Source organism: Mirounga angustirostris, unplaced genomic scaffold (assembly GCF_029215605.1).
Source record: "Mirounga angustirostris isolate CCGP_5_RB_7025 unplaced genomic scaffold, mMirAng1.0.hap1 SCAF_10, whole genome shotgun sequence".
Taxonomy (NCBI): Eukaryota; Metazoa; Chordata; class Mammalia; order Carnivora; family Phocidae; genus Mirounga; species Mirounga angustirostris.
In genome coordinates this window covers 39,036,374-39,048,981 of record NW_026991718.1, presented here as the reverse complement: position 1 = coordinate 39,048,981, position 12,608 = coordinate 39,036,374, and the positions used below count along the sequence as shown (strand labels likewise).

The 12,608-nt window shown below is 47.9% G+C and overlaps 1 long non-coding RNA gene across 1 annotated transcript; it reads right to left on the bottom strand.

Moving 5' to 3' along the window:
* Window positions 1-3,583: 3,583 nt before the first annotated feature.
* LOC129046109 (uncharacterized) lies at window positions 3,584-11,915 on the bottom strand. The gene is made up of 3 exons (XR_008506867.2): window positions 11,782-11,915; window positions 11,101-11,311; window positions 3,584-7,419 (listed from the first exon to the last, which is right to left on the bottom strand). It is a non-coding gene; the product is annotated as an uncharacterized LOC129046109 (long non-coding RNA).
* Between the last annotated feature and the right edge of the window lie 693 nt (window positions 11,916-12,608).

Genomic DNA, 12,608 nt, shown 5'->3' with positions numbered 1-12,608 from the left:
CGGGCCCCTGGCCCCTCGGGCCAGCAGAGAGGTGCTGCTTAGAGGGCCTTCGGAATCAGGCAGGCCTGGTGGGGGAAGGCGGCTCAGCACTTTGCAGCTCCTGGACGATTGGCCAGGCCTCCCTTTCTGCATCTGTAGGATGGGCGCAGTAGTGGTAAGCTTCCTCAGGTTTCCTGTGAAGACTCAAGAGAGGACGGTGATAGGGAAACAGCCGAGTCTGGCACATCATAGGTGCTCACTGAATGGTAGCCCTTGTTATTATTTGTGTGAAGTAATAGTAATAGCGCCATTAAGATCCAGGCAAACGCTAAATGCTACGTACAGTTTACATTTTGTGGGGGAGAGACTAGAACCTCAAGGAAATGAATGACCTACTTAAGGTCACACAGTCAGCAATTGGCTGGGTCAGGATTTGAACCCAGGCAGTCTGTTTCAGAGTCTTAGGTGCTTGGCTGTCCCTCTGTGCCTATGGTGTCCTCTGCCTGGCACGAAGCTCCCCACACTTGGACCCCAGCCCACCCGCCCAGTGTAACCCCCACCGAGGGCTCTCAAGCACCTCTCCTGCCACTGCCCAGCCATCCCCCGGGATTCCGAACCAGGGCTCCCCCTCCCAGCTCGCAGCCCAGGCTCAGCTCAGTGCAAAGCTCTGTCTGCTGCCTGGCCCTCGGTCCTCCCTGGCCTCCCCCTCTAGAGAGATCCGCTCCCTCTCTGAGCTGTCCCAACGCTACCCCCACCCCTAACACGTGCACCTTCACGTCTCCCATCCCCTTGACCTTGGGCCACTTTGGTATGTGGATGTGTTTGTACTCCTTGTTTTCGTCCCTCGTTAAGATCCCTGCAGGTCTGGCCCAGTCTCTTCGGCAAAGCAGGGTCTCCCATTTGGGGAAATTGAATTTTTACTGATGGCAACTCTGAGCTGATGGGTGACCTCACACTGGTATCCTATGTGAGGGAAGCAGAAGAAGGGCCCAAGCCCACTTGCTTTGGGGAAGTGAGGGACAAGGTGGGCATCAGCCCCATCTTTCTGCATCTGCTACCAGACCAAGAAACATCCAGGACAGTGAGAGCATGGTCTGGCTCCCCTGTCCACAAGGGTTTGTGGGGTCTTGCCCACCCCTGCCTCTACCTCCCCCTTAATTGTTCTGTCATCGGGGCCTCTCAGGAGCCCTGCTCAGCCTCAGGTAAGGACAGATGCCTCAGGGGTCCGAGCTCCTTCTGGCTGGGCTCCCCCAAACAAGCAGCCCGCAAAGGGCATCTGTTCTCCAGCCTGTCCCCAGCTTGAGCCGAGCTGGCCTGCACCTGCCTGCTGGGTCTTCCAGTCTTCTGCGAGTGCCCCCGCCCTGCTTCCCCCCAAACAGCCCGAACCCCCAGTGCCCACACTCAAGAGGCTCCACAGTGTTGTGGAGATCGCATGGCTTTGGAATCTGGAGGCTGGGTTTCAGTCCCAGCACGGTGGTTCCATGAAGTCTTGGGCACGCCCTTTAATCCCTCCTGAGCCCCAGTTTCCCCGTGGGAGCGATAGCGTCTGTCTCGTTTCCTTGGCATTAGGTGGCATGAGAGGTATGAGAGGACCTGGCACACGGCGGGAGCTGAAGTGTTGGTTGTTTGAGTAGGAGTCACACCACTGGGGTGACCTGGACCCTCCAGGTGGTCTGGGAGCCCAGCTGGAGGGGATGACCTGGTGACCCGGCCCCCCTTATAAGAAGGCAGGGGTTGGTCCTGGGGAGACCCGTGGCCCCTGCGGGACTCACAGCTGAGCGCTCCCTCCTCCCATAGAGAGTGGAGGGGCTGGTTTTTGCCCTGAGTACCTCTCAGCTTTGACCCTTAGGGGTGGTGTCCGTATATGGGTGCTGCTGCGAGTCTGGGGGTGCCACGGGGGCCATGGGGGGACCCCCCCAGAGGCCTGGGAGAGCTGCAGTGGTGCCCTGTGGGTGCGGACTGGCTTGTGACCACACACCAGCCACCCCAAGGGCTTCCAAACAGGGCACAGTGCTGAGGGGCTGAGGATCTGCCGGTGGGAGAACCGAGGTGCCTGTCACCTTCTGCCTACAGGCCGGTGGGACCCGAGGGTCCGGGCGTCTGCACCGCTCCCCTGAGGGGCATGGACGCTGGACGCCACATCCTGCTCATACAGCCCCGAGAGCAGGCGGCCTCCTTGAGCGGCCCGTTCCGCCGGCGGAGCGCGGTCTGCGCGGCGCGACAGTGCCCTCTGCTGGCCATGCGGGGCTGCCACCGGCGACTCGGGGCCAGTGCCAGGGGGCCTAATGCCCAGGTGGGCGGCGCCTCCGCAGCCCCGCAGGCGGGAGGCCTGGGAGAAAGCCTGGTAGGTGGGACGCTCCTTCCCATTCCACAAATGGGGAAACTGAGGGCTGGAGAAGTGGAGTAGTGGAGCTCAGGAGTCCACAGCCATTGAATGGCCGAGCCAGACGCATCCGTCTGCGCTCTTTCTCCTACTCCTGCGAGACTCATCTTGTGTGAATGTAACGGAACTCGGGCATGCTGGAAAGACCACTCTTTATTCAATATTATTTCATTAAAATAAAATTATTTATTATTTGTTTCATTAAAATCAAATTAGATTTGGGGCGCCTGGGTGGCTCAGTTGGTTAAGCGACTGCCTTTGGCTCAGGTCATGATCCTGGAGTCCCGGGATGGAGTCCCGCATCGGGCTCCCCGCTCAGCGGGGAGTCTGCTTCTCCTTCTGACCCTCCTCCCTCTCATGTGCTCTCTCTCAAATAAATAAATAAAATCTTAAAAAAAAAATCAAATTAGATTTGACTCCACCTCTGCCAGAACTACAGAAAAATGCATTCTTCCTTGCTTCTGGAAATGGAAGTGGGGCTCCTCCTCCCCAGGCCTGGGCAAGAAGCTGGAGCCTGACATGATGCTAGAAATAGGAGGAGGGTGGGGAGGTTTAAATTCTGTGTGTCAGGACCACTGTGGAAGCTTCATGTGGAAGCCTCAGGGAGGCTCTGTCGCTTCCCTGCCAAGGTTGGCTGCCCTGGAGCTCGGGCTGTGCTCACTCCCTCCCCTGCTGCCCTACACAGCCAGCCCTGCCACCTGAGGTCCTGTCGCCTCCATGGGGGTGGGGGGACTTATATCCTGGCCACGGGGTTCTCCCAAACCCCCTCTTTCTCCTCTCCCCAACTCCCACCCAATCCCCTTAAATTGCTCAAGATCCTGAAAATAAAAGCAGGAAAGGCAGGTTGAATAGGGGAGAGGAAAATCTATCAAGAGCAAAGAGCAAATGATTATCTCAGGACAAGTGCCTGCTTCACTAAAATCAGCTGGGTAGTAAATACGCCTATGGGAAAATGCTATGTCCTTGGAGTGACCTTCATGCTGCAGCTGAAGCCAACAGGACATGACTGGGACAGCGAGTAGGTTGGTTGAATCCAGTCCGAGAAGCCCGGGGGGGTGTGGGGGGTGTGGGGGGGTTGGGCATGGGGAATGGAGCATGCGGACTCCTCAACGAAACCAATAAAAGTGAGAAAAAGAGGTTACGGGAAAGTGGGTGAGGGCATGAACGTCTAGGTAACATGGGTTGCAAAGCCAATGCTGTCTGAAAGGAATAAATATGGGGATGAAGAAGCAAATGAAATTTTACAATCAAAGTGTCATGTTAAGTTTAGGAGTAACCCGTGCATAGTTGTTTCTTTAAAATATTGTAATAGTTATGACAATCTTGTATATTAAAGACTGACGTATTAGCCTGATGCTTCCAGGTTTAGATGTGTGATAAATATAGACTTCTGATTTTAAGTTGGAAGGGGAACGAAAATTTGATTTTATTTTTTGTGAATACTAACAGGATTTTAAAGAAAACTGGTGTTTCACTATGTTAATACATTTTAATTTTTCTTTCTGTTCTTTCACTATGTTAATACACTTTATTTCTTAGGCATATAAGAATTTATTACTTGCTTGTTAGAGTCATTCGTTTGCTTTGTTAGGCAACTGCAGTGCTTACAAAGGAAATGTAATATATTAAATTTATAAATGCAGTTCAAAGTGTTTAGAGGAATTTAATTAAGTTTACAGATGATCTCTAAAGGGAGCTTAGGGTCTTCAAGTTGAGTTAATAGATCATTAATCAAAAAAAAATTGAAGGTCACTGTTCTTATCTTGCCATTTTTATAAACAGAATAACAAGATTTATAAACTGAACATAACAGCTTAAGGATAACTAGGTTATTTCTATTTTAACGAAAGGAACATTAATTTAAAACCTAAGTAACTGTAAGGAGTCCTTTCTGGACTGCCCTCCAACATAAAAAAAATAATTCACAATGACAGCTATTCATACTAAGCTAACGTTTATGGAGTGCTTTACACTGATTATCTCATTTAATCTTCCATTCCAGATGGGAGACACTGGGAGGGCAGGAATTTGCTCAAGGCCACGCATTTAGAAAGTAGTACAAGATGGACGTGAGTTGGCTCTTTGACTCCAGAGACTACATGATTAGGCCACAGTGTTGGATGATCTCTGGGGCCCGGGTTTCTAGGATTTGCACTGAGCTCCCTGGAGAACGGGCTTGCTCTCCCTAACTTATACCAGTGAATGTTGTCTTGTCAGCACCCACCCCTGCCCAGCCACTTCAGGGCTCACCAGAAATGGGGAAGGGACTTCTGAATGCTCGGATTTGAACCCCTAAGTACCATTTGTAGATATTCGTGTCCTCCAACACACACATTCTGATACCAGCCAAGGCCTCATGACCAGTTACAGGCATGAAGTATGGGAGCTTGCATATTTTCTTCCTCATATACATTCGACATTTTCCCTCTTGTCTTTCCCCTAATGATTTATATAAGAAGTGCTGGAGGTGTTTCACATTACAATACGGTTTCTACGTAACAAAGTTCAGGTGGGATGGGTGACTGAATTAGAAGAGGAATTGACCTTGCCCAGGGAAGGAGGCCGTGACTAGTGGGACTTGGTGTCTAATATTTTGCGGACAAATTTACCATGAGCATTAGGGATGTTTGTGAAGCGCCTAGCCCAGTCCTCGATAGAGATTTTAATGGCTGGTAGGCACAGTTTCAATACTATTCCGTCTGCCTGATCTTATAAACCACCAAAATGCCCTGGAAATTATGACTGGTTGGCATTTCTTTTAGGTTCCTTGACCCAATTTCAACACTGGGTGGGTGGGGGGGTTCACCACGAAACAATTCTCAGACACCAAGAACACAACTCAATTCCAACACCATCTCTCCGGAGACCACATCCGATTCCACCGGTTAAGGGCTCAGTCCCACAAGACTGCCCTCCACCCCCCACTTCAGATGCCAGGCACAGCCCTAGCTGTTACCAGTGCTTCTGACCAAACTGCTACAGACTGGAGGTCCCAAAAACCTCCTCATCAGGTTCTCTTAATTTGGGTGCTAGCGTGGCTCACAGAACACAAGTCAACACATTGGCCAGTTTATTAAAGGATGTGATAGAGCGTACAAATCAAGAGCCAGATGAAGAGATGCAGAAGGCAAGGAATGGACAAAGGGTTCAGAGCTTCCATGCCCTTCCAGGACAGCTAACAGTCCCAGTCTCCACCTGCTCACCAACCCAGAAGCTCTCTGAACCCTGCATCTGGTATCTGAATGACCAAATATATATTTTCTAGAAATCACTATATCTCAGCATCCAACCTGCACACTGAAAATAAGGCGCCCAGAGCCCTCTCATGCTTATGCCCCAGGATCTGTCTGAGTTTGTAAACCCTCTTTCCGAAGGTCGTGTGTGAACACCAAGCTTGTCCCTGGTACTGGGGCCACAGACCCAGGGTCCCCTCAGAAACTTCTTCCTTCTTCTCTGTCCCTATTTCTAGCCCATCTTTATTTTCCATACTCAAAGGGCAATCTTTTTCCTCTCCATCATACACGGATGAAGACATTTCATCTACATACGTTACCAAGGGCAACTGGGAAGGGGCTGTCTACACTTTCCCACCTATTTAACTCCTTCTGGCTCAAAAAAGCAAATCTGGGGAACCCCTGTTTCAGCTCCAACATGTAAAGAGCCTGGAAGTTTTCATTCCCATCCTAACACAAAAAAAGCTGAACAAACTGACAGATCAAGGAGGCAGAAAATCAGTAAATAGATAGTTGAACTGAACAGCACTGTCCGTTGTCTGGATCTTTAACATTTAGAGGATATTTCATCCGACATGAGCAGAATGCACATTCTACTCAAGCTCACACCAAACGTTCACCAACAGTTTGTGTCCCTTCCCTGAAATTCATATAGGGAAGCCCTAATCCCCAGTATGGCTAAATTTGGAGATGGGGCCTCTAAGGAAGTAATTAAGGTTAATGACATAATAATGATGAGGCCCTGATCTGATACAATTAGTGTCCTTATGAGAAGAGACGTCATGAGAGCACATAACAAGAAGGCAGACCTCGGGAGGCCAAGGGGAGAGCTCACACCAGACACCTACCCTGCTGGTCTTGGACTTCCAGTCTCCAGAAATGTGAGAAAATAGATTTCTGTTGTTGAAGTCACTCAGTCTATGGTATTCTGTTATAGCAGCCCAAGCCGACTAAGAGCCCAAGGGAGATCACGGTCTGGGCAATAAAACACACATTAACAAATGTTAAAAAATAGAAACCATACAAAATACAGTAAAATTGGAAAGAGCCAGCACGAGTGAGGGCCCTGGACCCTAAGTTCCACTGACTCAAGGCAAATCTTCTGATGGTGACCCCAGTTCAGGCAGGCCAGGTCAGCCTCCCTGTGCGTGTCTGTCCTCGGCAAACCTCTCTCCTTCTCTCTCTCTCTCTCTCTCATTCTCAATGTGTGTGTGTGTGTGCGTGTGTGTGCGTGCGTGTGTGTGACTATGCTCCGGGACATGTGAAGGACATTCTGTAGCTATGAGGATCTGATGAGGCAGCTGAACCAGGCTTCAGGGTCCAGCCAGGTCTGCTGCTGGATTTGGTGGCCGGGGAACAAAGATTTCTGTAGCCAGGAGACAAGAGAAGTGGCAATTGGCTCATGGGATAGTCCTGGAGAGACACTAGAATCTTTCCTCTGGCCTCATGCAGACAGGTGCACGTGGACAGACACGTGCACGGAGTCCTTCCTCGGCCACGGGACACGATGCAACCTCCACTGACATTTTGCAGGTGAGTGTCCACTCAGCCTCAGAGTGAGCAAGATTCCCAAGGTCTTCCCTTGGCAGTGGGGCTGTGTTGTGCTGTGTAAGCTGCAGGATTAGCTATATGTCATCTTTGAGGTTCCAGAATTCTTTTTAGAAGTGGAATCTGGAGGGTTTTTATCAATGAGACAAGCCAATCTGGATGACCCTTCTCACCTCTGGAGAGCGGAGTCCACACGGAAGGTTTGGGGACTGGAGTTAAATAAGGATGATGTTGGAAGGATCCATAGCAGTGGGGTTAACACCTTTGACATTGAACCTGTTGAAGCAATATAGTAAATTTATTACACTTATACAATCATTTTTCTTTAATGTGAGATGCAGTAAAATCTTGCTTTCAGATTACTTATGCCAGGATTCATAAAAATTAGTAAAATTTCTAAATTGTAGCATTTTAAATCTGACATTACTAATTTAAATACAGGACATCAAACCCTTAAAAAAAAGTGGAGTTTGGTTCAGGCAGCAGAAGGGACAGCTGGACTCATCCTTGGGGTGAGGTGGGGTGCGAGGCTGGGAAATTGGCTACAGATGGATGCAAAGACAGCTGAGTATCTCTGATGTTTGACCTGCAGCACCTGAATGGCCACTGAGGGATGTCCTGGATTCTGAGGAGGCTCCTGAGCCACTGGCTTTCGTGTCTTCAGAAGGATGAAGAAAATATAAATAAGACTACTTACTGGCTTTATTGAGGTGTAGGTACAGGCCATATTATTCATCTCTTTGAAGTGTACAATTCAGTGGTGTTTAGTATATTCAGAGTTGTGTACTCATTCATTACCACAATTAATTATAGAACATTTTCATCACTCAAAACATAAAACCTAGCACCCTTAGCCAGCATTTCCCAATCCCCCCCATCATCCCAATTCTAGGCAACCATTAATCTACTTTTTGTCTCTATAGATTTGCCTATTCTACCCATTTCATATAAATTGAGTCATATAATATATGGTCCTTTTAGACTGGCTTCTCTTAGCATGTTTTCAAGGTCTATCCATGTTGTATCACTACCTCATATCTCATTCCTTTTTGTGGGTAAATAATATTCCAACGTATGGATATGCCGCATGTTACTCATCTATTCGTTAGTTGCTAGAATTTGGGTTGTTTCCATGTCTTGGCTAATATGAATAATGCTGCTGTGAACATCCACATGCAAGTTTTGTGTGGACCCATATTTTCATTTCTCTTGGGTATGCATGTGGAATGAAATTGCTGGGTCATATGATAACTCCCTGTGTAACCATTTGAGGAACTGCCAGACTGTTTTCCAAAGCGGCTGCACCATTTTATATTTACACCAGCCATGTATGAGGGCTCCAGTTTATCTACATCCTTGCCAATACTCATTATTATCTTTGTAATAATAATAATTTTAGGGCGCCTGGGTGGCTCAGTTGGTTAAACGACTGCCTTCGGCTCAGGTCATGATCCCAGGGTCCTGGGATCGAGTCCTGCATCGGGCTCCCTGCTCTGCGGGGAGCCTGCTTCTCCCTCTCCCACTCCCCCTGCTTGTGTTCCCTCTCTCACTGTGTCTCTCTGTCAAATAAATAAATAAAATCTTAAAAAATAATAATAATAATTTTAAATTTTGTTATTATTAATATTATTACAGTCATCCTAGTGGCGTGAAGAGGCATTTCATCATGGTTTTGATTTGCATTTTTCTGATGGCTAATGCTATTGAGCATCTCTTCATATGTTTATTGGCCATTTGTATATCCTCTTTCCTCTTTGGAGAAATGTCTATTCAGATCCTTTGCCCTTCTTAAAATTGGGCTATTTGTCTTTTTATGACCAAGTTGTAATCATTCTTTACATATTCTAGATATAAGTCCATTATTGAATATATATTTGTAAAAATGTTCTCCTATCCTGTGGGTTGTCTTCTCACTTTCTTGACAGCGTTCTTTGAAACACAAGTTAGTTTATGATCATACCCAGTTTATCCTTTTTTTTTTCTTTTGTTGCTCATGCTTTTGATGTCTTATCTAAGAAGCCAATACCAAATCCAAGGTCAAAAAGACTTACCCTCATGTTTTCTCCTGCAAGTTTTATTGTTTTAGCTCTTATATTTAGGCCATTGATCCATTTTGAGTGAGTTTTGTGTATAGTGTGAGGTAAGGCTCCAACTTCATTCTTCTGCGTATGGAAATCTAGTTGTCTATCTTCTGCCCAGCTGTTCTATCCAAGATTGAAAGCGGGGTCTTGAAGTCTATTATTATTGAATTGTCAATTTCTCCCCTCCATTCTGTCGGCCTACCATGAAACCTCATCATAGAATGAGTGAGCTGGGATGAGGATGATTGGGGCCCCAATATTCTTGGCCTGTCATGCCCAGGGCACAGCCTCCACCATATGGCTAGGGGCTGGGTAGAAGAAAGTAAGCCCCAACCTCTTGGCTACGCTTGCTTTTTAAATTTAGAGTGGAAGGGGATGAGAAATGCTGATAGCCTGTCCCTACTGGTGAGATAAAATAGCTCTTAATCAGCTGCTGAGGGGAGAAGAAGCCTGTCTTCTCGGCCACACCACCTGAAATGGAGCTTCCATCAAGTGGAGACGGTTAGGGGTGGGGAAGGAGGGAGAGGGTGGTGGCTCAAATACTTGCTGTTTTTACCGAGTTTTAGCAGATTTTCTTGAAAAAAATCTTTCTTCATTTGCTATATGTTCTTAGGATAATTTCCAGACACTTAAACTTTTCAAAAACAATTTTAGCAGCTTTGCTTGTGTCACTGGGGAGGGGCTCTGTGCAGCTCCCCATGCTTCCAGCTTGCAAGTAGAACCAAACTTTTTTTAAACATATAAAGAATTCTTGTGAAATGTTTAGAAAAAAATGAACATGCCCCACAGAAAAATGTGCAAAGAGCAACAGGCAATTTACTTTAGAAAAAATACAAATAGCCAATTAACAGAGAAATATTGAGCCTCCCTAGCAGTCAAAGATATTCAGTTCAAAATAACACATTGTTTTTTTAATCATATTGTCAAAAAAGAGAAAAATACTCAGGATTATCAAGGCCATGTGTAAACAGACACTTTCCCCTATGGTTGAGGGGAGTATAAATTAGGGTGACTCTTTTGGAGAGCAGTTTGACAGTACACACCAGGATTTTTTTTAAAACATGTGTCCCTTTGACTTAGTGATCCTATTACTAGGAACTTATCCCAAGGAAATTACCTAACAAGAATTCAAATATATATTATTTATAATATTAAAATTAAAACAACTTAATTATCCTTTCTGGAGATGGTGGTTTAATAAATTATGGTGTATTCAAACATAGCCATAAAAAGGATGAGGTAGATCTATATGAATTAACATTATTAAAGGTGGGGGAGGGGCGCCTGGGTGGCTCAGTTGGTTAAGCGACTGCCTTCAGCTCAGGTCATGATCCTGGAGTCCCAGGATCGAGTCCCGCTTCGGGCTCCCTGCTCGGCAGGGAGTCTGCTTCTCCCTCTGACCCTCCCCCCTCTCATGTGCTCTCTCTCATTCTCTCTCTCAAAAAAAAAAAAATCTTAAAAAAAAAATAAAGGTGGGGGAGATTATTACAGAGAAGTATGGCTTATATGATTCCATCTATAAAATCTAATCTACCTATAATCATTTATGTATGCACATGCATAGAAAAAATTACCCTGGAGAACATAAATTTTTAAATTTTTGTCTTTCTGTATGTATGTTAAAATGGATCTCCAGTGGACATGTGTTATTTGTACCGTAAAGAAAAAACCCAAGTTGGGTTTTTTACTGATGGCAGGCGGAGGAGTCAGGGGCTGTGGGTAGGCAGAGACCCGCAGATCAGGAAAGTGTCAAGGCAGGGTGGGCTCTGCAGGGTCTGTAGGAGCTCCGTTGCCTCCCAGAACCTCGCTCTTCCAAACCATCCATTTAACAAGTGACAAAGTTGGGTGTAAGAGACACCGCAGAGGGACAACCCACCTGGCCTGCCAGCACTGGACAGGACTGAGTCATGGCATCTGTGAGATCCCGTCTATCAGTAAGCTGGTCAGTGGAAGAAGAGCTTCAGTGTTAGGACAACACTTTCAGCCGTCGAGTCTGAGGTCCAGGCTAGCCTGGTAGCCAGGGAGGAGGTAACATCCTGAAGAAGGAGGACATACTGGAGGCTTGATAGGGCGGTCCCCCTGCAGACCTGGGAATGGAATAAAAAGAGGTAGCATCAGATCCATGGGAGTGGATGATCTCGCAGGAAGAGATCAGTGAGAAAGGGAGAAGAGAGAGGATGGAGGGCAAAAGCATGGGAGGAGGTGGGGGAGCCCGAGAAGTGGTGAGAAAGAGCAGGAAGAGGGGTAGCGCCCCGACAGCCAACGGGGCAGGGGAGCCTGCAGGCCAGACTTCTGAGTACTGGGCTCCACCCTTTGTCCCTGGGGGCCGCCTGGAAGCCCAGCGCCGAGAGCTGTGCACACACCTCATGGACACTAGGCGACGCTGTGGTCCACTCTAATGGCCACACCTTTCCAGGTTGGCCGTTTTCTTTTCATTAAAGAGAAATTACTATGTGCTGGGGGCCCGCCAATGCCCTGTTTAACAGATGAGAAGCCCAGAGAGGGGCTGTGAGTTGCCCCAAGGCATATGCGGGCGTTGTAGCAAAGGTAGGCTTACCTCCCAGCCTCCTGGTTCCTATCCCAGGCTCTGTCCAGTCACACCCCAGAAACAGATCTGGAAAAGTGGCTGGCAGAATCCTGGGTCATGAGGCTCACCAGGCCTGGAGCTCCAGCACCACTTTTCAGTCTTGCCCATGGTGAAGTCACTTCCCTCGGGTTTCCCATCCTTTCTCTGTTTCCAGTACCCCACCCACCACATCCTTCATCCTCTTTCCGCCTGTGGCCACAGTGATGTTTCACAACGTAAGTTGGATCAAGTCACTCCCACTAACACACTTAATGGCTCCAGAATGCTCTTTTACCCTGACGTTCATCTTAGTCTGGCCTCTAGAAGTTGTCTGAGAAAGTTGTGTTGGGTCACCTCCACATCTTGGCCGATCCCTTCCCTCTGCCAGGAACTCTCCTCCCCGCCCCTCCTCTCATTCTGCTCATCACGGCTTTGGCCTCAGGTTGACTTCCCTGACATCCCCTCATCCTGTCCACGGTGGCCTTGCCCTTTGCTTCAACACATACCTTTATCATTTACTTCTTTAAGCAGTTTTCCCCTCTAGACGCAACTCCAGAGCTGTAGGACAAGGTCCATTGGGTCGGCAGCCTGTCCATCAGGGTCCAGCCGTGGCTCTTGGAAGGCTATAGACATGAAGGTGGCCGTGGTGGCAGAGGGGGCAAGGAGCTGGGGCTTGGTGGCACAGGGTGGTGTCTTTAGGACACTGCTGCTCGGTACTAAGATACAGCCGGAGGGTCTGTCGGGCATGGTGCACAGTGTTTGAACAAATGGTGTTCAGGACAGAATGGTCAGCCGGAGCTGCAGAACTGAGCGCCTGA